The sequence below is a fragment of the Cynoglossus semilaevis genome, chromosome 19 (assembly GCF_000523025.1).
Source record: "Cynoglossus semilaevis isolate Cse_v1.0 chromosome 19, Cse_v1.0, whole genome shotgun sequence".
Lineage (NCBI taxonomy): Eukaryota > Metazoa > Chordata > Actinopteri > Pleuronectiformes > Cynoglossidae > Cynoglossus > Cynoglossus semilaevis.
Window position 1 is genome coordinate 8,680,125 of NC_024325.1, and position 20,976 is coordinate 8,701,100.

Here is a 20,976-nt window from a genome sequence, read left to right on the forward strand (position 1 = left end):
ACTAGGGCCAACACTTCAAGTTGAAGTTGTTTTGTCTAATGATATTTAATTAAATATAAGTATGTTATAATAAACTTGTATTTATTTGCATGAAAAAATAAAGGGAAAAACATGGAGTTATTTTTATTCAAAGGTAATTATGTCATGATTGTACTGACATCTAATCAGGATGTATATGAACCAAAATGAGTTTGACACCCGTCGTCTAGAGTCGGTTCTGTACCACTATTCTACCAACCTTTTGTGCCTGCACAGAAAGTCATTGTCTCTATTACCTTTTTTTTTTGGCCAAACCTGCGACCACACCGAGTTATCCACATCCTTGATGCATAAAAAAATACCACATTTCATGCTCTCAACATTTTCTTCCTTCTTCCTTTTTTTTTACACCTTGCAGAATTTTTAACAGCTAAATCCCTCCGAGCATTTGCAGAAAAAAAAAAAATCACCACTTGTGATCAGTGTCAACTCCCTGACTGCTTTTTCTCGATGTGTCAGCATTATCACCTTCTACTTTAACAACCCAACCAGGAAATTACTCTTGTCAGCAAACTGACTGGTCTGACGGACTGGGCTGTGTGAACTCTGCAGGATTTGGCCAAGTCCCATCAAAGCCACGAGGCTCCGTCGCTGCGTCTTTTACCCGAAATGTCCCCCGCCTGTCTCCCATCTTCAAAAGACCTGTCCTGTCCAATTCCCTTTCGACGTCAAAGGCAACGGGTTTTGATTGAATGCCACAGCGCAAAAATTTGAACTAGAGCAGATTTAAAAGATGCTGATGCTGACGGTTCAGTAATAGAGAGAAATTAAATGTCAGTTCTTGATGTTAAGGGGGAAAAAAAAGTGTTTCCTTCACGACACACTCGTGAATTCGTTACTGGATCAGATTACAGCCGTTAGACACGTCAAGGTTGTTCTTTGTGATTCCACGGCTCTTTGAGCTCAAATGTCTGTTCTGACAAATGTAAAGATTTTTTTAAAGCAGTATCAGACAAGCCTCCTTCCATTTTCACTTATTTTTATTACAAAGAGTTCTTTGATCAAGTCTTAGACCACCGCTGGCTTCGTACTGGCAACTTGTATCCATGTATTTTCTTTTCTCTTTTCTACTTAAGACGCAGGCTTTTCCTCTCTTTTAAGGTGATCGTATTGTGCCCAGAATCTGTAATGATTTATTTAAGAAAAAAAAAAATTACTTTACTGAGAGAAGTTCTTTTTCCCAGAGGCGCAGCCTCGTCAACATTAACAACGTCTGGGTTCTAACAAAGCTCTTAGGAAGATGCCAGGTATTTTTTTCAGAACTGAACCTGATGGTGTTGACCTGTTTTTATTGAAGTTGACAGATATCAAACATGTTCAGGCGGCTTCTTCTCTAGACTACTTCTTCAGAAGCTGCAGATACCTGTCGATGTCCAAACCTCTTCCAAATCTTCAACTCTTTGCCAAGTTTTTCCTAAATTCTTTCATGGCTGATCTAGCTCTGGAATTTCTTAGAAGATCCCTCAAGTATTTCTGATTTTTATTCTTTTATTTTTCGACCTTTTTCGACTTATTGCTGTTTGGGTGTTCATATTCATAACAGTATATTGAGTTATAGGATTTATGAAGAAGAAGAGTCTTAAAACAGAAATCTAAATATAGTCCTTAACCTTGGCACATCGGTGTGGGTGTAGAAGAACAAGCAGCCAAAGGATAAAAATCCCAGATTGTACTCTTTTTCTGGAGAGTAATTTAAAGTTTGAACCGCATAACCTGACAAGCGTCATCTATCACGCCTCCTTATCTTTCTGCTCTGTCAACAGGCTGCTTTGAAACATGATGAAAAAGCCCTCAGATCAGGAACGCTATCAACTTCTGGAGAAAAAAACAAAAAACAAAAAAAAAAACAAACCTTAAAAACAGTGCTATTAATAAGACGCCGCGCTGCCATGCAGACAAAATGAGAAATGCCAGGACGCTCTCTCCCGCCAGGCTGTGACACAGCCGGCGCTTTATTAGACTGTTGTGATGGAGCGCTGCTATCACAAGAACGCAGTTGTTTGTCGCTCGATTTTTGGCATATTTTTTTTCCGTCAGAACGAGCAGATGCTTTAAAACGAACAGCAATCGATGCTAATGTTGAAAATTGATGGAGTTCAGGTGAGAAGCGGAACCCGTGTCAGTCTGAAGGTGCAGTGAGATGTGACGCTGAGGCCTGGTGCTACAGTCGTCCACACAAAGTGCTGAGTCAGCAGCCCACTCAGTGTCCAGTAAACAACGTTCACAGTTGAGTCCTGTGGGACCGGAGTCATTAATGCTTCAATCCAAGAGTAATCTTACACCCAAGGACTCAGTTTTGATGTTTCCAGAGGAAATTGTTTTTTTTTTTAAAGACTAGTCAGTGGTGGTTCCAAGAGTCCAAGTCCAGTGCTCAGTAATGGGTGTTTGAAAGAAGTCCTCAATGACCAGTCCCACTACAATCACTATAGTTACTTTAGTTACTATGGTAACTATAATCATGGGATAATATGGGGTAGTTTACCAAGTCTTTAACCCTCGTCTAATCCCAGATTTTACAGGTTTTATTCTGATTTCTCAGTGCTCTGGACTCGGTCCACTTGGTCTCACTGGATTAGTAATCCTAAATGTTACAGAACAGCGGCGAGGTCTAAACACTCCATGTTGCATGTAAAGAAACTCTAACCACGTGAGGCAGTTTCCCAGCAGTGACAGTGAACAGAACGACGATCTGTTTTGCAACAAAATCAGAGCAGACAAAATAATTATTATGGAGGAGCACGGCTGCAGCGCGGCAGTTATTAAATTACTCTAGAGCGTGCGTTTAGCTCAGATTTAGGGATGATAAAAGATGTGGGTCATGTGGACTGAACAATAATCATTTCAAGAGAAGTGAAGGTCAGCTTTACTTTTTTTGTGTTTTCGGCTTCAGTCGCACTGTTTTTGTTTGATAAAATGTCCAGGCTGACCTCAGATCTGTCGTGTTCCTGTTCCGTCAGAATCTGCACGTTCTGCTTTTGTGTCAGGTGCATGTGTAAAAAGCTCCTCTTATCACGCTCGTTCTCAAATGTCCTTGAGATACTTGCAAGTCGTTGAGGCCTCTGATGTTCAGTGAAAAGTCGTCTTTTAACAGGGGCATTAAAGGGAATACATAATAGAAATGTTAGATTAGATAATGCTGCAGTGACACGGAGAACTCTGTTTTCTTCTTATTCCTTTTTAGCTGAAGGGGTTCCAGCAGGAGCACGCTGGGATTCTCTTAAATAATCATCAAAAAAAGAAGAAGAAAAAAACCCCTAACCCTCTGATGAGAGACAGTTGTTTGACAGTGCACATGAGTTGAAATAGTTTCTACTTCACTAGCATGCAGTTATTCAAAGGCGCCACAAGAAGGAGTTTTTGCCATAACTTGTTTGTGTTTTTTTACGACCTGGACCCAACCAAACCAGTAACATATCTAAAGCTTATTTCGTTAAAATAACTGTTGTAGTTTTTGTCAACTCAGCAGATGTGGCTCATTTCCTGCATAACAGAATGTGAACGTAGTGATGTGAGCAGAGGTTGTTGTTCAGGACAAAACAGAGGTGGAGGTTATTACACACAGTTGTTCTCAGACGTTAGCCCAGAGCAGGTGGACGTCTGCCCTCAGGCTTCAATGGCAGCTGAGACGTTACTGTAGAGGAAACCTTTTGTTACTGTAAGAACAGTGGCACCGATAAGGCCTTCACTGCAGAATCAGAACCAATCAATATATTAATCATGAATATTTCTAATATAATACAATGTGATCTGCTCTCATCACTTCATGGCTGCGCTGCCTTCGTTTCATCTCCTGGAGTTTTGACTGGTTTTTAGCTCAGTTAAGTTCATGACCAGGATCTTTAACACTTTATTCTGCACATTCTGTAACGTGACGCTCATGTTGCTCTTTTTTACTCTCCACCTTTTTTTCTAATATTTTGGCAGCAGGAGCTGCGGCTCCAAGGTCAGGCAAATGAATTTAAGAGTCAGCGTGAGTTTAGCTTTAGTTTTTCTCTGCTCCATTTACTATATTGAATGAGGCGTCAGCGAGAGTTTGGCAACTGACATAAGGCTGTGTGTGTGTGTGTGTGTGTTTGTTATTGACTGTACTGCAGACCGGTGGAACTGTTTTCCAACGCGTGTAAAATCAAAAGACCTGGACACATTTATTGCACAGATCTGACTGCAGAGGAGTGTGAAGGTGGCTGCTGCCCTCGTGAATTATTTTAGGGACTTGTCTGAATAGACTATAATTCCCAGGAGTCAGCAGGTTAATCCGCACGGGTGGAGAAGGGAGAGAAAACAGTGGGAATATGATGCAGGAAAAACAGTCTGTTTGTCATTGAAACTAAAACAATATAAACATCTGTGTCCTGGTGTTTGGAATAAAAAGACAAAGAAAGATCATGTTCAGATCTTTGTGGTTTTCTAGGGTCAACGTGTAAATCTACATCACAGAGAGCAAGTTTGACCTGAGTCCCCAAAGTTTCACTTTTTCATGTTTTTGTGTGTTTAAAATTGAGAATCTAACCATTAGATTAACCATTAGATTAGCCATTGGATTAACCATTAGATTAACCATTGGATTAACCATTAGATTAACCATTAGATTAACCATACCCTGTTGAAACTACACAGTTGAACTGTTACTTCTTTTCTCGGCATGAGTGTTTAAATCCTTGATCATTTCATAATGAAATCTATGGCACCGCTGTGCAGCTTTATCAATAATAAACTCTTCAGTAAAGAACTGCAGAGTCTTTCACTGAGCCAAGGTTGTGAAAACACCCATAATGCACCTTTATTTAGTAGATATGAGGATTCCAGAAAACTCTCTGAAGTCATTTTCTGATTACATCTTAGGCAAACAATAATAAAAAATAAAAGAATAAATAAAAGATCAGCAGAGAGCAGACGTCCCGTATCTGAGAACACTGTGGATGAACTGCAGGACAAATGTCCTCCACTTCACTGTGGATGAACTGCAGGACAAATGTCCTCCACTTCACTGTGGATGAACTGCAGGACAAATGTCCTCCACTTCACTGTTTTATTTTCTGGTTAGGTTTTTCAACATCTGTTCAATCCCCTGAATTCTCTGCTCTCATTGTTTTTTAGCACAGTCTGTTCCTGTTTGATTGTTGAGTCTTTGTATTTATTGGCTACCATTAGCGTAGCCTCCAGGGCCACCAATATGGTCTGGACCTGAACGTTGGAGTCGGAAACGTTCTGTTCATAAATAACTCTGGATCCATTTCCCTCTTATTGGTTTTAGTTTTCATCAGTAAATATGGTCTGGACCTGAACGTTGGAGTTTGAAACGTTCTGTTCATAAATAACTCTTCACATCATGTTGAACAATAAAAAAAAAAACGTTCCCCCGATGATGATGATGTTAACCCTTAAATATTTTTATGATCCTGCATTTTCCCTTTTGAAATATTTGATGGTTCATATTTTTATGATCCTGCATTTTCCCTTCTGAAATTTGTTGGTTTTTCATGTCAAAACTTTAAAGTCTACGGAAACAAAATATATTGTTTCTTTTTTTTTTTTTTACCTAATGCTAGTTTTGCTTTTTTTTTTTTTACCAACCCATGTTTTGACCAGTGTCCGGTCGACAAACCAAGCTAACAGCTCTGAACCGTAGCGACATCTACAGTTAGCTAACATGCAGATAGAATCTTAAAGACTGTCTGTCTGTGAGCACTCGGAATGGGTTGATTGAAGCCTTTCTCCAGTTCATAAATTGGAACGATTGCACAGCTTTGAAGTTTGTGGAGTGACAATTATGAAAAGTGTTTAGCGCAGGAGTATCAATCAGGCTGCGGGGCCCCCTGCTGAGGAAGCACTGCCTGCTCTGATTGACCTGCTTCTTACCACATTGAAAATGTCACTCCAGCCTCCCAGGAGGAATCTCTGCTGCCAACAACACACGGCGAGCTGACGCGGCAGAAAGAAGGAGGTCATTCATTGATATCTTCTATCTCTTACACTACAGTCGGAGGAGGAGGAGAGTGGACGCAGTGGACATTCCTGATTCTGTGAGTGTTAGGTCTTAGTGCTGTTGACAAAAACCAAAGTGGTAAAAAAAAGATTTGCTAAGCTATAGTGTAACTAATGGCTAACATTTTAATAACAATTACTTAGTTAATGCTTGGCCAAGAGCTATTAGTTTGTGAACGTAGCTCTGTTGAAGCTAGGGCTGATATAATAAAAATATTTCTAAAAATGGTTTCAGACTAAAGAACAAATATTAATGGCAAACAGAAGTTTAAGCTAAGCAAATTAGCGTAAAGCACAGCCATAGTTTGACCTTCCAAACTAGGCCTAAAGACTAGTGAAAATAGCAAAAAATATTCGAATGGTAGAATAGATGTTGATAGTTGAAAGAAAAAAAGGAACTACATTTTACTGACCTTTCTTAAGGCCAATATTGGACCCTGCACCAGACCTTTAGACAAAGTTACTAATGTGATCATTTATTATTTTCATCATCGTAATCAGATCAAAGAGTCGGGATCCACAAATCTCCCTGTTATTTGCGTTAGCTTGGAAAATCAATCGCACTCCCGTTTTTGGATTCCTGGGCTGCAGCAGCGTTCCTTGTCAGGTTTCTTGTCGACTTTTTGTCAGTGCTTTCAGCACATTGTTGGACTTGTTTGATCTGTACTGCACACACGCCGAGACAGTAGCTTATTTTATTTCTACTTTTTCCTCTAACACCTGAGCTGCGAACGTGTTTCAAGGTCGATCACATCCCAGCTCGTGTTCTGACATTGAGGAGGAAAATGAAAAAGTTGAACCTCTGTCTACACCTGGATGAAGTCGGGCCTGAAATACAGAGGGAAAATGAGACTTTGAACTGACGTGAGGCCACCACGTCAATGTCATCGCTACATTAACGATGAGGTCCTGACAGGCAGGCCCTCGTTCATCATGCTAATATGACTTTTGAACTGTTAGCTGTGAGGATGTCAATGACGTTTAGGAAAATTCAAAGTTGAAATAAAAATAAATTTTGGCTCAAACTGATTGATGCGGTGTCAAACACTCGGATGTACTTTTAGCTGATTTTTTTTCCCGCTTGTTGGGTAACTTAGGTTCATCTTTGTATTTTCGGCTACGTTGCAAATTCATCTTTGTCTTTTTGGGGCTTATAGCTAACTTCTTTGCTAACCATAACTATGTTTTTGGCTAACGTTTTACAGCCTTTTTTTAAGTGTTAGTACTGTTCCATTTTTAGATGACACTCAACCATATTTAGCTCCTCCCCAGTTGGCCTTTTCAAAAAGGGTATGTAAATAATGTGACTAAAAATATATATAAAACCTTTAACCTCAGGTAGATGAGGAGCAGCAGAAAGGACGTGAATTACAGAGGAGGACATTGTCCACTGAGACCTGTGGACACGGGATGAAATGGTCTTCATTACAGATCAGATGGACCATAGCAGAGGAGGTGGGGGGGGGGGAGGTTGTCACCGTTACGACTCCCCTGTGAGAGGCATGTGCGTGGGATAACAACATGGGCACAGACGTGTGGACGTGTCGGTGTGAGACACTCCAGGATCCTGTAGTCAGCTCCTGGGATTTGGTGAATGAGGGCAGGAATAATAACCAGGATCTCAGCCTCTCAGTGAACCATGGAAGATATGGCCTCCTGCTGTGGAGGGAGTTCAGGGAGAGAGGACGAGGAGATCGTCTTAAAGGGACAGAATTCCTTTTTTTTGGTGCGGTCTGAAGATGTCTGATTGGCTGTTGGCTGGGATGCAGACAACCCCCAAAAAGAAGGCTTCAGTGGTAGAAAATGAATGAATGAATGAGTGAGTGAATGAATGGCTGTTGAAAAGACACCATTAATGTGTCCAAACATTTTGAAAATGCTGATTCAGAGCCGTTTCCTGGGGAAAGTCAACTGGTGCTTGAGGCATGTAATGCTAGTTTTTCAGCGTTTAGTTTTATTAAATGTGTCAGAGATTTAAAAATAAAGTTGCCATTTCAACTCTCTGAAGCCATTTATCTGTTCAGCATTAATGCAGTCACAGTGACACGTCTTGCCTCTGGGTTTTTTTTTTCTATTTATTTATTTATTTTCAGCTCAAACTCGTTATCTCAAATTTTGTCTCTGTGATTGTTTTCCTCGTCCTGCCTCACTTTTCTCTCTCTGAGCCACAGACTGAAGCAAAAATAAGAGAAAACACTTTGTTGAGCAACAACAGGAAGATCTTAAATTTCCTGTTCAAATGAAGGCCCCCTGCTGTGAAGGAGTGTGTGTGTGTGTGTGTGTGTGTGTTTCTGGAATCAACCAGCAGACTTCATTTAAACTGTCTTCACTGAATGAAACGTATTAGTTGCTGCAGGACAAAAGTGGTTCTGTAATTTATTTAAAAAAGTTCTTTCCTCTTTCTGGCTTCTTGGTGACGTTTTTTCCTACTTGTTTCCTTTCAACTATTGTTTAGCTGCCAACAAAAAATTATATTTTCTGTGGTGGACTTCGGGATCTTTTTTTTTCGAGTTGAGAAACCTGTCAAACAGAGCATCAAACATCCTGCTGCAGACTGAAACCAGTGTCCACTTCATATGGTCTCCTCTGTTTTACCTCTGTGTCTGTTGACAGTCGGTGGTCGGTCAGTGCCCAGCTCTCAGGTCCTGCACGGTCAGCTTCATCTGCAGCGTCACTGTTGATAATGTATCAATCTCTCATACAGTTTCACTACAAATACACCCCCCCCCTCCTCCCCCTCCGCCCACTTCATCCTGCTGGAGCTGCCAACATAAAAAACTTCCCTCCACACTCCGACCTAATGGAGTTTGAGCACCACTTGATTCCTCAGCCTAATATTTCTCGACAACACTTTTCCTCGTCTGACCTGGAAGCGAATCGCAGGCTGAGAAAGTGAGTAGGTCGGGAGACGGTGTGAATACGAAAGCGTTTGACAACGGCGGCAGCGGCATCTAGTCGCCGCCGTGATTGGTATTAGTGAACACTGATGAAGAGGGATCGACTCTTCAACCTCGCAGAGTGAAAGATAAGTTTGAAGATAAGTTGATATCCGTTCTCCCTGTGGCTGACGTGTAATGATTCTGCATGAGTGACACCACGGGAGGGAAAAAAAGGATTGTTATGAACTGAAAGGCTGACTCTCTCTCCACACACCGCAGCTTTAATCACGCCCGTAGCGACTAATATCACCTATCTCCTCCTCAAATCTCATATCATTTCTCCTTTGGGGAAAAAAAAATAAATTAAAATGTTGGCAGATATTTTTCCCCCTCCATCCTACCATCATGTTCTGATGGCTGGTATCTGAGGTTCACTGCAGCTTTCAGCCGCCATGACACTCAGTCAAAGTCAAAGCCCTCAGGCCCATATTAATCAATTGGCATTATCCCCAAATCTCATTAATGAAGCTTCGTACTTACAGCTAACAGTAGTGTAATCACTGTAGAACGGCAGCTGAAAACACACGGGAGGAAACAGGATTTGGCCTCTTAATGAAATACTTCTCTGATGATGTCAATTTCCTGCACGAATCAACGACATCCTTCAGTTCCTGACTGAGATTTGGAACTTTAATTTGACCTTTCTGCTTCTATGCTTTCTGACCCAGTGGTGAGATAAATAGTTGGCAGCACCAAAAAGGTTTCCCTTTAGCTTTGTTAACCAGTTTCATAATGTTTTTCTAATGTGTGCTATCTGTAACCTGGGCTAACTTTTAGATTTTCTTTTAGATAAATCGTAGCTCCTTTTCTTCCTGCATATTTAGTTCTTTTTTGTTAGGTTGTTATAGCTTTTTAATGTACTTGTAACATATTATAAAATATGTACATATAAATAAATGTATGTATATATATTTTTTTCTCCAAATACATAGAGTTTTTGTGAAGCCTTAGATCTCAGTCCACATTTTCATAATATTTTGTTTTACGTTTTTTCTTTCTTCCTAATTTCAGCTTTAAATTACGAGTTTAAAAAAAAAAAAAATCAAAATTAAATCCAGAATTTAATTAACCAGCACAGCTGCAGGCTGTATCATAATACGTGAAGCGATGAAAGAAGAAAATTTAGGGAAATTGAAAGTCGGCAGTAAGGACATTTTAATGGAGCACAGTTTGTAGGACTGCAGGTGGTTTGGACTCAGAACAGTGACAAAATGAGGCGGCGGAGGATTCGGTGGGATTTATGGTGAAAATCAGAAATGAAGTTTCGACCGTGAGCACGGTTTTATGGAGAGGCTCCAACTCCAGCTTCAGTCACTTTCTTCAGACTGTACGTGATTGTGACGGAGCGGAGCGCTGACAGACAGGTGATTGACAGGTGTCCAAACAAACACCGAGCAGCAGCAGCAGAATCCTGCAGGAGTAGAGAAGGAGTAGAGGTTGATAACGAGCAGAGGAGGAGCGGAGGACAGTGGAGGTGGTCACTGTTTCCCTCCCAACACTAACACCGTGCTGCAGTCAGAGGAGTGTATGCTAATGCTGTGTCTACAGACTGGGACAGGCCGTATGCTAATGCTGTGTCTACAGACTGGAACAGGCCAGGGTGGTCTCCATGTTTTATTTGTTTGTTTTTTCATTAATGACGTTAATGAACATAACCTTAATAATTCAATAAACTGATTAAATATAATCGTGTTTAGAGGAAAACTATAGATGTTACACTCAAGTAAATGCATTTTTAAAAAATTAACTTTTTTTTTTATAACTTTTACCAACCATCAGTATTGATGTTAAGTGCCTATTTCTTGGCTAACCTTTAGCTATCTAAGTTTTGTGTTTTTTCTTAGTAGTTTACCATTTCAATTTTGATGTTCTGTTTAATCTTATTTTAGGCCTAAATGGTTAAAATGGAAGTTTTTTTTTTTCACGACCAATAATCTTAGTGTCTTCTTTCCTGTCTGAATAATACGTTTAGTATTTCATGATTTAAATTAATTTAGGCCTGCTGTAACACATTTAATATAAAGTAAAAAAAATCTTATTCCACTCGACGACAAAACCACACAACAAACAGAACAAAAGTAAAAAAAATAACAGACTCCTCTCCTCCTCCTGCTCCTCCTGCTCCTCCTGCGGGTACATGAAATGTGACATAACTGGGCTCGGTGGCGGTCCCCCAATCTGATTGTCTTTGTTACAAATTAGATGAAGGCCGTGTCGAGCAGTTCATCATCCAGTCAGCAGCGTTCTCAGGCCACAGGAAACAACAACAGCAACATGGAAACTGAGTCACTTCTAATTCCAGGCCGCGGTGATGAAGCCAGTCATTACAGCAGAGTGGGAGGTCGATCGGGGGAGAGAAGAAGAAGAAGGAGGACCACAGGCAGCTGTTTATTCACTTCCTGTTCTGTCAGCCTCATGAATGAGGAACCTGTGAGACGAAAACAAGTCATGATGGCAAGAAACAACGTAGGAAACATAAATATATATTTTTTATTTATTTTTGGGGGTGGATTATACTAATAAGTGCTAAGACAGATGCTGATTTTAAGACATTTTCTCAGGTCTCTGCACCAGCTTTGACGCGTTAGTCATTGTAACTTAAGCTAGCTAACGATGTGTTTGATCAGGTTTTAACAATCCTCGGAAATTCACATTAACATTATGTCAAACCAATGGTTAATAATTAAAGAAAATGTTGTATTTTGGACCATAACTGTTGAAATGGAAGCTTCACCTGAGGTTTAGATTTAGATCCATTTGATTCTTCATAAAACCAAAGAACATCTGGAAGGAACAGATATTTTAGTCTGTAGAAGCAAAAAACTTCACGACCTGGTTTAATCTACATCCCCCAAATTAGATTGGTAGAAACACAGCTTTTTTGTTTAGACCCAAATGAAGGGTAGAGAGAGAGAGAGAGAGAGAGAGAGAGAGAGAAAATGTTCTTTATTTCCAATAATGTTAGCAGTTTTTTGGCATCTGAAATTTTGGCTAACATTATTCACTACTGGAGGAAAATTAATCTAATTTGTTAATTTTGTCCAATTAGTCATCCTAATTTGGTGGTGATTTGGCCTGTTGCTAATTTGCTGGACTCTGTTATTTTCTCTCCAGCTCAGTGCCAGTGTTTGGACATTTGACTCACGAGGACACCAGATCATTGAAGCATGTCTTTCCTCTTGAAGCTGGTTTGTCTTTAAGGCTCAAAGTTTTATTTTCCCTGTGGGTGACGCCGTAACTCTGCTCCTCGTATGTTAATTATTATTATATAAAAAAAAACCCCTATATTTAATACCTTAGATTAAATACCGTGGGTCTTGTGTGCAAGTGTGGACAGACGTGCACGTGGACTGCGACAGAGTCAATCACTCAGTTTTTAGTGATGGACATAAATATTAACGCTCTTGTCCTCGGACGATCCTGTGGGTCCTGGACGTCAGTCCTTACACCGGGAGCAGGAAGGACCGGGCACGTGTAGAATCAAAGTCTCCTCAAAGTCAGCACAGTAACAGGGAGGGAGGAGGGAGGGGGGGGACAGTTGAGATGAACATCTGAAAAGTGAATTCACTCTATTGACTATTACAGCAAGACAGATTTCAAAAGTAAACCTTAAGATTAGATGGATTAGCCTAAAATGGCCAATTCTTTTGCGTCAAACCAGTGTCTGTTGGAACACCAGATGGCTGATGGGATTTTAATAACAATGACCTCCATGTGACATTGGTGTAAAGACAATTAATGCGCTCTGCCATTTTGTTAATTCCACACATGTTCTACATGTTTGAGGTAATGGATTTTGTTTACACTAAGTGATTTCCCACAATGCCGTTCAAGGAGCAGGCTTTAGAATAATCCAATGGCTGAGATCATCTCAGAGATCCTTTCACTGGAGCTGAGTGTCCAGACTGAAGGAATCTGGACTTCTTCAAGTCTCCAACATTTTAGTTCCAGTGAATTCCTGAGTCTCTGGTGTTTGATTCCAATCAGAAAATCCCATTCTTTGAGTTTATTTCTAATCCAAAACTCCTCTCTTTGGTCTTTGGTTTCAGTGTTTTGGTCGTGTTCGATGTCATTCTGTCTGATTTAGATCCTTCAAAGTGTCACGTCTGCGTCAGTGATACTTTTAGTTTAGTTTACAGTGGTCTTAACATGGTTGAGCTCAGAAACAAAATGTTTTTTTTCTCCGTAGTTTTAAGGTTTATTTAATCAGTTCTTTTAAACAGTCTCCATCCTGTTCACAATTCCTGTTGATTTCCCATCATTCCCACTCGGCTGAGGTGGTGTGTTTTTAAAATAAAAACAAACAAACAGATTCCCAGCCTAGAGTCAGCACAGCGACCGACGTCCTCTCTGCTGAGATGAGAATCAACCCCCCCCCCCCCACCCCCACCCCCCCTTTTCTTCCCATCATCACCCTCACGGCTGCAGCCAAAAGTGAAGAGAAAATCACAGTCATCACCTGAGACTTTGCCGAACACAAAGTGATAGAACTCTGCACCGATTACCTGAGACGTTTGATTACTGCGCCGCCCGCGGTGTTGATTTACGACGTCTCCGACCACGCATTCATCAATGTTTGTTTTTACACAAACGGTGCATGAATAAGAATCATCCAGTCCTGATGCCGTGACAGCCGCTCTTATCTCTTCATCTGCACACATCCATTCACACTCTGACTCCTCACCATTAGGAAGAGTGCGTGTGCGTGTGACGTTGGGGCGATACTGAGAGTGATGGATGCTCGGACGCCGCTGTCCGGCCCTGCTGCGCAGTAAGCCACAGCGCCCCCCATATTTAACGTTCCAACACTTTATCTGATGAAATCAATCCCTGTCTGCTCAGGTTATTAAAACATGAAAGGCGTTTGCATAATGGATGACTGGATAACATCATTAACCACACGTGCAGCGGTTGAGTCGACCGTAATTGTCTTATGGAAACCATCAATCTTACCGACATCATGTTTGTGACAGGAGTGGGTTTTTAGATACGATACTTGTTTGTGACAGGAGTGGGTTTTTAGATGCGATACCTGTGATTTCATGAGCTCATACGGACCCTAAAAGAGAGAGACCCAACCTTTGACGTGGTCGGACGGTGATGCTGTCGGTGGACGCCGTGCAGCTGCTCCATTACAGAGACCACGCCGTTGTGGGTTGGAGATTAGGAGAAAGGGCTGCTGGTCTTAATTGTGCCAGAGCTGATTTTGATCTCCTTCACGGGCCTCGTCTGGTGGAAATTACATTTCCAGGAGACAGTCTGCAACACAAAATACTCTATAATGATGTAAATGTAATAAAGCAGCGGGATCATGTTCAGGAGAATTCTGGTTTTATCGTGGGGCTGAACGAGTTTGGAGCAGCAGCAGCAGCAACAGCAGCAGCAGCAGCAGCAGCAACAATCATCAGACAGTTTAGTGCGACATCAGTATTTCTTACATCAAAATTTAATATAAAGTCAGTGACGCTGTGCCATTTAAATCTCCATACATTAGCTGTTGCTAATGAAGTTTACACAGCAATGATAGTTGTTCTATCAGCTCCAACTGAGTTACCTTTGGCTTTGTGACAGTTTCATCCACCAGGCTTGTTAGAAATGATGGCGGCTGAGTGTGTGTTCATGTGTAAATGTTCCTTCTTTGCAGAGTTACATTGTTACCCATGACGCAATTATAACTACTGGGCCAATCAGAGGTAAGAAATGCGTTGACTCACAGTCCTTTATATCTTACTGGGTCCAATGTGAGTCAGTTTACAAGATTTACTGTATATATGAAAATGCACATGTGAATTAAGTAACGTGGATATCAAATGTTCCTGTTGCACAACCCACAGGCTAGGTGCTACATGCTACATCTTCAAAATGCCGTAATAATTGATCAAACGTTCTCCCCGTCTGGTGAAAGGAAACACTGTGTCAGGAAGTTGGTTCTTTGTGTTTTCTTATTCTCATTATTGTTCCGGGAAAATAATACGTTTCTTTTGCTCCGATGACTCCTTTAAGTCCAGGTGGCAGATGTGAGGAAGAGAACAGATGCAGGTTTTGTTCTTATCGGTGGCGCGGCGTCTGTAGTTTTTGTCTCTTCAAACACATCTTTTGTGTTTGTTTCAAAGTCGACATCAAAGTCCTGATGATCAAGCGTTTCTTTTCTTTCTTCCTCTCTTCTTGTCTTTTTTTTTTTTTGCAGAGAAGGCTGTTAAATTTCAGAACGACTTGCCCCGAGGAAATATGACAAGCTCACTGTAACTTTTTTTTTTTAAAGACACACCATAAAAGTCATTTTATTAACTCAGTTTGTAAGTGAAATGTTTTATGGCTGCGGGCCACGACAGCTCACTTCTCAGTCGTCCAAAATTTATCTGCAACCTGGGATTTATTTGACCAGTTCTTTAATGATATAACACACGTTAAACTCTGAAAGAGACTCAAATCTTAAAAAGTGATGTTGGAAGATGACTTGAGTTACTTTTAATGGTGTCAAAAAGAAACTTTGTCACTCTGTACAGGCTCGTTCTGTTGGTCTTTTAAGACAGGTTTAGTGGAGTCATGGGGTCACGTGGTAAATGTTGGTTTGTTGAAGAAAACAACAATTTATTGTAGTCAGTTTAAGTGTGAAGTAACATTTCCTTTTGAAAAAGTCATTATGCAAGTTGGACTTGAAAAATAATCTTCAAATATTTGCTGTTCGTTCTCTTTCGTCCTAGTTACGTCATCTTTGCTCACCTCCTTTCAATGCTCCTTCCAGGGTCCCTCACCCACTCACTCACCCTCCTTTGTTCTTCTCTCCTCCCTTCTCCCACCATTTGCATCTTTTCATATTTTATACTTTTGTCTTCTCCTATTTTCTATTACTTTTACTTCCTTCCTCCATCACCAACATTCTTTCTACCTTCCTTCCTGTTTTTCTTTCTTCCTTCCTTCCTTCCTTCCTTCCTCCCTCCCTTCCTTCCTCCCTCCCTTCCTTCCTCCCTCCCTTCCTTCCTCCCTTCCTTCCTCCCTTCCTTCCTTCCTCCCTTTCTTCCTTCCTTCCTTCCTTCCTCCCTTTCTTCCTTCCTTCCTTCCTTCCTTCCTCCCTCCCTTCCTTCCTCCCTCCCTTCCTTCCTCCCTCCCTTCCTTCCTCCCTCCCTTCCTTCCTCCCTCCCTTCCTTCCTTCCTCCCTTTCTTCCTTCCTTCCTTCCTTCCTCCCTTCTCTTCCTGCTGGCCCTGATCCGTCTTCATTGACAGTTGTTATTTCTCTATTATTAGTCTTTTCTCTTTGTCCCCGTTTCTTTCTTTTTTTCCCCATTATTATTTTTCATCTTCTGTGAAGAAGAGCTGAGTCACAGTTGGAGTTTTTTAATTTCACTTCTGAGGCTGATGAATCAACAGTCAAACAAACGGCTGCTGTTTGCCATCGGCTCATTTCACTTATGAACCAGCCACAGCCAAAGCAATCACACACTCTGTGTGTGTGAGTGTGTGTGAGTGTGTGTGTGTGTCTGGCAGCCAGGACCATTATGGGAGTGGCGGACATGAGGTGCAGCCTCTAAAAGCAAAACATTACATGAATTATCTGAATAATTGAGCCAAGACAGAAACGAAGATTATTTATTTTATAAAGTGTTTCTTTTTGTTTTATTGTTTGAAGAGTTTAGTAATCATTTCCAGGACTGTTCTTATTTCACCTAAAATTAATGTAATGCCAACTTTGCTTCTACTGCAGTTGGAATGGTTTGTGCTACGTTAGCCTAGCTGGACATTATATTTTCCTTTAGCTTCTCTTTTATTACTTTTAACTCGACTGTCGACAAAGATTTAGCTACTGTAACAATCTTTCCCTTCTCTTTAGTTACAATTTTCAGAAACTCTCAACGGCCGAATCTTTTGAAGTAAGAAGTTTAGATAATGTTGGGCTACAGCGCAGCTTTGGCTAATTCTTGTTAGCCGTCATTCAGGCTAATTTGAACCTGTTCAGACACAGTGGTTTGCTGTAGTTATGCTATTAAAGCTAACTACACTTTAAACACCCACTTTCATTTTGTCCATCTAGTGGTTCAAATGTTTAGTTCCACTGAGTAAATGAATTCTTATTTGCCTTTTTAGCAGTTCTTTCCTCAACATATACAGTACTTAGCTGTTTGGGCTAAAGAGTGACCTGGTTCACTACTGCAGAACATTGAATCACGGACTAATAATGACACGTCTGGAAGTGTGCAGCATCATTTACAGCTCTGACGCTCCTATCTGCATGCACAGGGCCAACCTCCATTAATGGTGTCTGACCGTAGAAACGCTTTTAAACCCGGCACCTGTGATAAATCCCTCTGGGAGCTAATTACAGCGACAGACTGTGGTTCAAGTCGACAGGAAAACGAAAATGAAAAGGAAACAGTAAATGTCACCGTGGATTTGTTTCCTTCCGCCTGCATGTGCTTAATATCAGAGTTGACTCCTTGGTGTCGGGAATCATTCACAGCCTCACACCCAGAGTAAACACAACTCCTGTTTTCTAAGTGTCTGCACGACCACAGGACAGATTTAAGACCAACGTTCGATATTCTCTTAGCTCTGCTTCGACGGCCGGTCCCCGGGAGAAGTGTCTGGATCGTAAACGCTCCACTTCACACACACGGACCAATTACGTGGAAACCAGGAAGTAGAGAGTGGTGTTTGTGAACAAACTCTCCTCACCTTTTTATTATTTTCATGAACACAGATTACTCAACGCGACAGTGACAGGAGCCACTGGAGCGAATCAGGAAAACAGTCAAGTCCCAAACACGGAGCTGAGCTCCACGCCAACCTGCCGCAGACGTGCCACAGTCACAGGCTAATTTGTGGGAATGCTTTGGAGACAGTGGTTTGTAATGAAGTGACCTCGTTTATTCTGTGTATAGTCACTTAATCAATTCATTTTAATTAGTATTGATGACGGTAGCCTCTCATTCCTGCATTTATCTTCCTCGGCTTGATTGTGTGAAGGGATGCAGAAGTAGCTGGAGCTAATCCCAGCACTGAGCCAAGGGCGGGGTAAGAACCGCGGACAGTTCCACCACAGATCCACTTACAGTCCAGAGATAAACAACTTCACACTCATGGTCTCCTATGGAGCTCTCTGGGGATTAGCAACAAGCTACAAGCTCTTTTTTCTGTTCTTGAAATTGATGTCTAAGTAGACAGAGTCAGTAAAAAAAACACAGCAATTGGTTAAAGTCTGTGAAACGTGCAGTATAACAGTTAAAATGACACACGGCAATGGGCAAGACTGGCAGATAAGAATGGCGAGTCAGAGCAGGAAGAGCAGCTGGACATTCAATATGTTCAATAAGACGTGAGCGAGGAGAGGAGAACTGATAACATCTGCTCCGTCCAGCAGCCAGAGAATGGACCGACGCAGTCACTGTCTGTTTCAATAAACAGTAAAACACTGCAAGAGTACAACATGTACTTCAGGATCTTTTTACATCAATGTAAATGTCAGATAATATCAGATATTTTTAGTTTCACTTACAGCAAAGTTCACCAGCAGAATTCAAAGTTTTTATCTTTGTACTTGTTCCTTACCTTTTATTTATTTTATTTGCCTTTTCTATAGCCCTCTTGGATAATACGAATTTACAGTATGTTCCCAAATGAAAATCCAGTTCTTCTTCTCAGTATTTTAAGGCCTAATGTTGTTGGCTTAAAACAATAGAAACAAATAATAAAGAATCCCAGGTTTGAATTTGTCTAAATGGCAAAAACCTCTCTAAAGGCAACAGAAGAGCAGCAGCAGCAGCAGCTGTTGTTGTTGTTGTTGTTTTTTTCTTTTCTTTTCAGTGAGTTAAAATCAGCAATTTTCTCAGTGTAGTTTGGCACAGTTGGCAGTTCCAATAGTTTCACTTTTGAAACACGATAAGCAGCAAAACTAGGATATCAGCAAATACCAGAGTAATTAAACACCAGACTAAAATGAAAAAGAAAAAACAAACAAACAGTAAAATAACACAAACTAATTTGACTGCTTTGTCTCTGAGGTGTTAAAACTCTCATTCCCCTGACAGGTTTTGGTTTCAGAAGACTAAGAAACACAAACCTCTGTTCTTGGTCTCCGTTACAGAAGCTTTGCCTCTGAGTTTCTCTTCTCTTTTCTTGCTGTTTTTCTACACAGTTGAGGTCTGCATTGCTTCGTTATACCATTAATTCCAAAATGATTTTCTATAATAAAAAAACTCTGTTTCACAAGATGAGAAACAGGAAGTCCAATATGAATAAGTACAAAAATTACATTTTTTGGAACCTTTAGTTTGAATATCATTTCATTTGGATTGGAATGAAAAACGTCACTCTATATTTATTTGGCTACAGTTTTTGCTGCCATTTAGCTCTTACGTGCATTGATGTAAATGAAACTCAATTTTTTTCAATCTTCAAATAATTTTCTGTCAAACATGTCTCTTTTAATCCTTTGCAGATTGCAGTTGTTTTATGTGGAGTTTCAGTTTTTAATCCAATCTGTAATTAAACAGCACTGTTGATTCAACTGTCATTCAACTGTCAAAAAAAAGAAAAACCTGACCCTTGTATTCCTTCTGGGATCCTAGTTGGACTTTCCCTTCTGTCAGTTTGTGTTGTTTGTTTATTTCTGAAACATCTGTTGTTCAGGTTGTCACTCTGTCAGTTTGTTCTGCCTGAAGCCTGTCATCAATCCTGACTTGTTTCCTGATGTTTCCTCAGTTACACGGAGGAGGAACAGACATCTTTCATCTTCTTTTCTAACAGTCAACATTCATCTTCATTAGCATCCGCTCACACTAGTTTTTACAATTAACTCTTGAATCCTTCTCACCGTGATTGATCCTCTGAAAACTGTCGTATCACAGATAAATAACCAACAACTGTCTGTCGTTCTGCCGACACTAATTCTGTCTGTGGTCTTGACACATCACCAGGTGTCAGGTCACTTTTACCAACTCAGAAACTTCAACAGGAGACACTGTAGATGCTGATGTCACTGATCATTAAAAAAGAAACATAATGTGAAACATTCCAGCTGAAGTTCAGACCTTGATTAATGTTGTAACTGGAAGAAAATAAATGGAAGGAACGGGTTTAAATTTGACGTGTGTCAGAGTGTGTGTTGCTGGGAGACAACGCAGGCGTTTTCCCAAATAAAACATTTGCTTTAAAAATCAATACAACAAACAAACTCTCCACCTCTCTGTCTAAACGTTGAATTGGAGAATAAATATCATCTGTGAAAATGTAATCGTGCACCGGTTTAAAAGTCAATAGTCCCAGGAACATAAGCCCGGTTTATTAACTGAACAAGTTCAACAAGTTCCTGATCGTATTCCATACAAATGAATCCTTTCATCTGTGGTGTCAGACTCACCATCAGCTCCGGTTAGTCCAGACCAGTTAGTCCTTTTCAGTTTTTTCGTGCTGTTTGATGGCTGTTTTTGACCTTTATGACCTTTGAACCTTCAGGTTAAATTCTGAAATCTTTTTTTGTAATAATTTATTTGTTATCTAGTTTGAACCTTCAGGTTAAATTCTGAAATTTTGGTAATAATTTATTTGTTATCTATGAGGAAGTCCTTATAGTTCAGTCATGTCATTTTAGAGTGGTGCAGCAGCAGCGTTCAGGTGTCAACAGTGTAGACGTCCCCCTTGTGGCCATGGATCATATGGCGAATATTTTTGGTTCTTAAGTCGCTTCTGAAAGTATGTGACAGGAACACAGGCTGTTTATATATTTTCTGTGGCCCAGTATCTAATGACCCACGGCCCTGTAGTGTTCAGTGGCACAGGGATCGGGAACTTAAGTCCTTCAGGGCGAGAACAGGAAACTGGTGTGAAGACGTCATGACCACTTCCACTCTGTTTTGACGGCCGTTACTACCTGCATATTTCAGGGAGCCATTCATATTCCCCCATCACTGGATGTGGGTTGTTCCCATTAGTCTGAGCTGATGTGGGACCCCAGGTCCCAGCAGGATGGTCTGAATGAAATATGGACCTGAGCAGCAGCAGCAGCAGCAGCAGCCGCAGC

At 40.8% G+C, this 20,976-nt stretch overlaps 1 protein-coding gene and 1 long non-coding RNA gene across 2 annotated transcripts in view; one reads left to right on the forward strand and one right to left on the reverse strand.

Annotated features, from left to right (window-relative positions):
• The window catches only part of tmem132e (transmembrane protein 132E), a 278,566-nt gene that overhangs the window by 65,114 nt on the left and 192,476 nt on the right, over positions 1-20,976 (forward strand). The window lies entirely within an intron of this gene.
• On the reverse strand, positions 11,263-20,417 carry LOC112488585 (uncharacterized). Its single transcript, XR_003052803.1, has 3 exons — positions 20,317-20,417; positions 14,043-14,222; positions 11,263-11,391 (listed from the first exon to the last, which is right to left on the reverse strand). It is a non-coding gene; the product is annotated as an uncharacterized LOC112488585 (long non-coding RNA).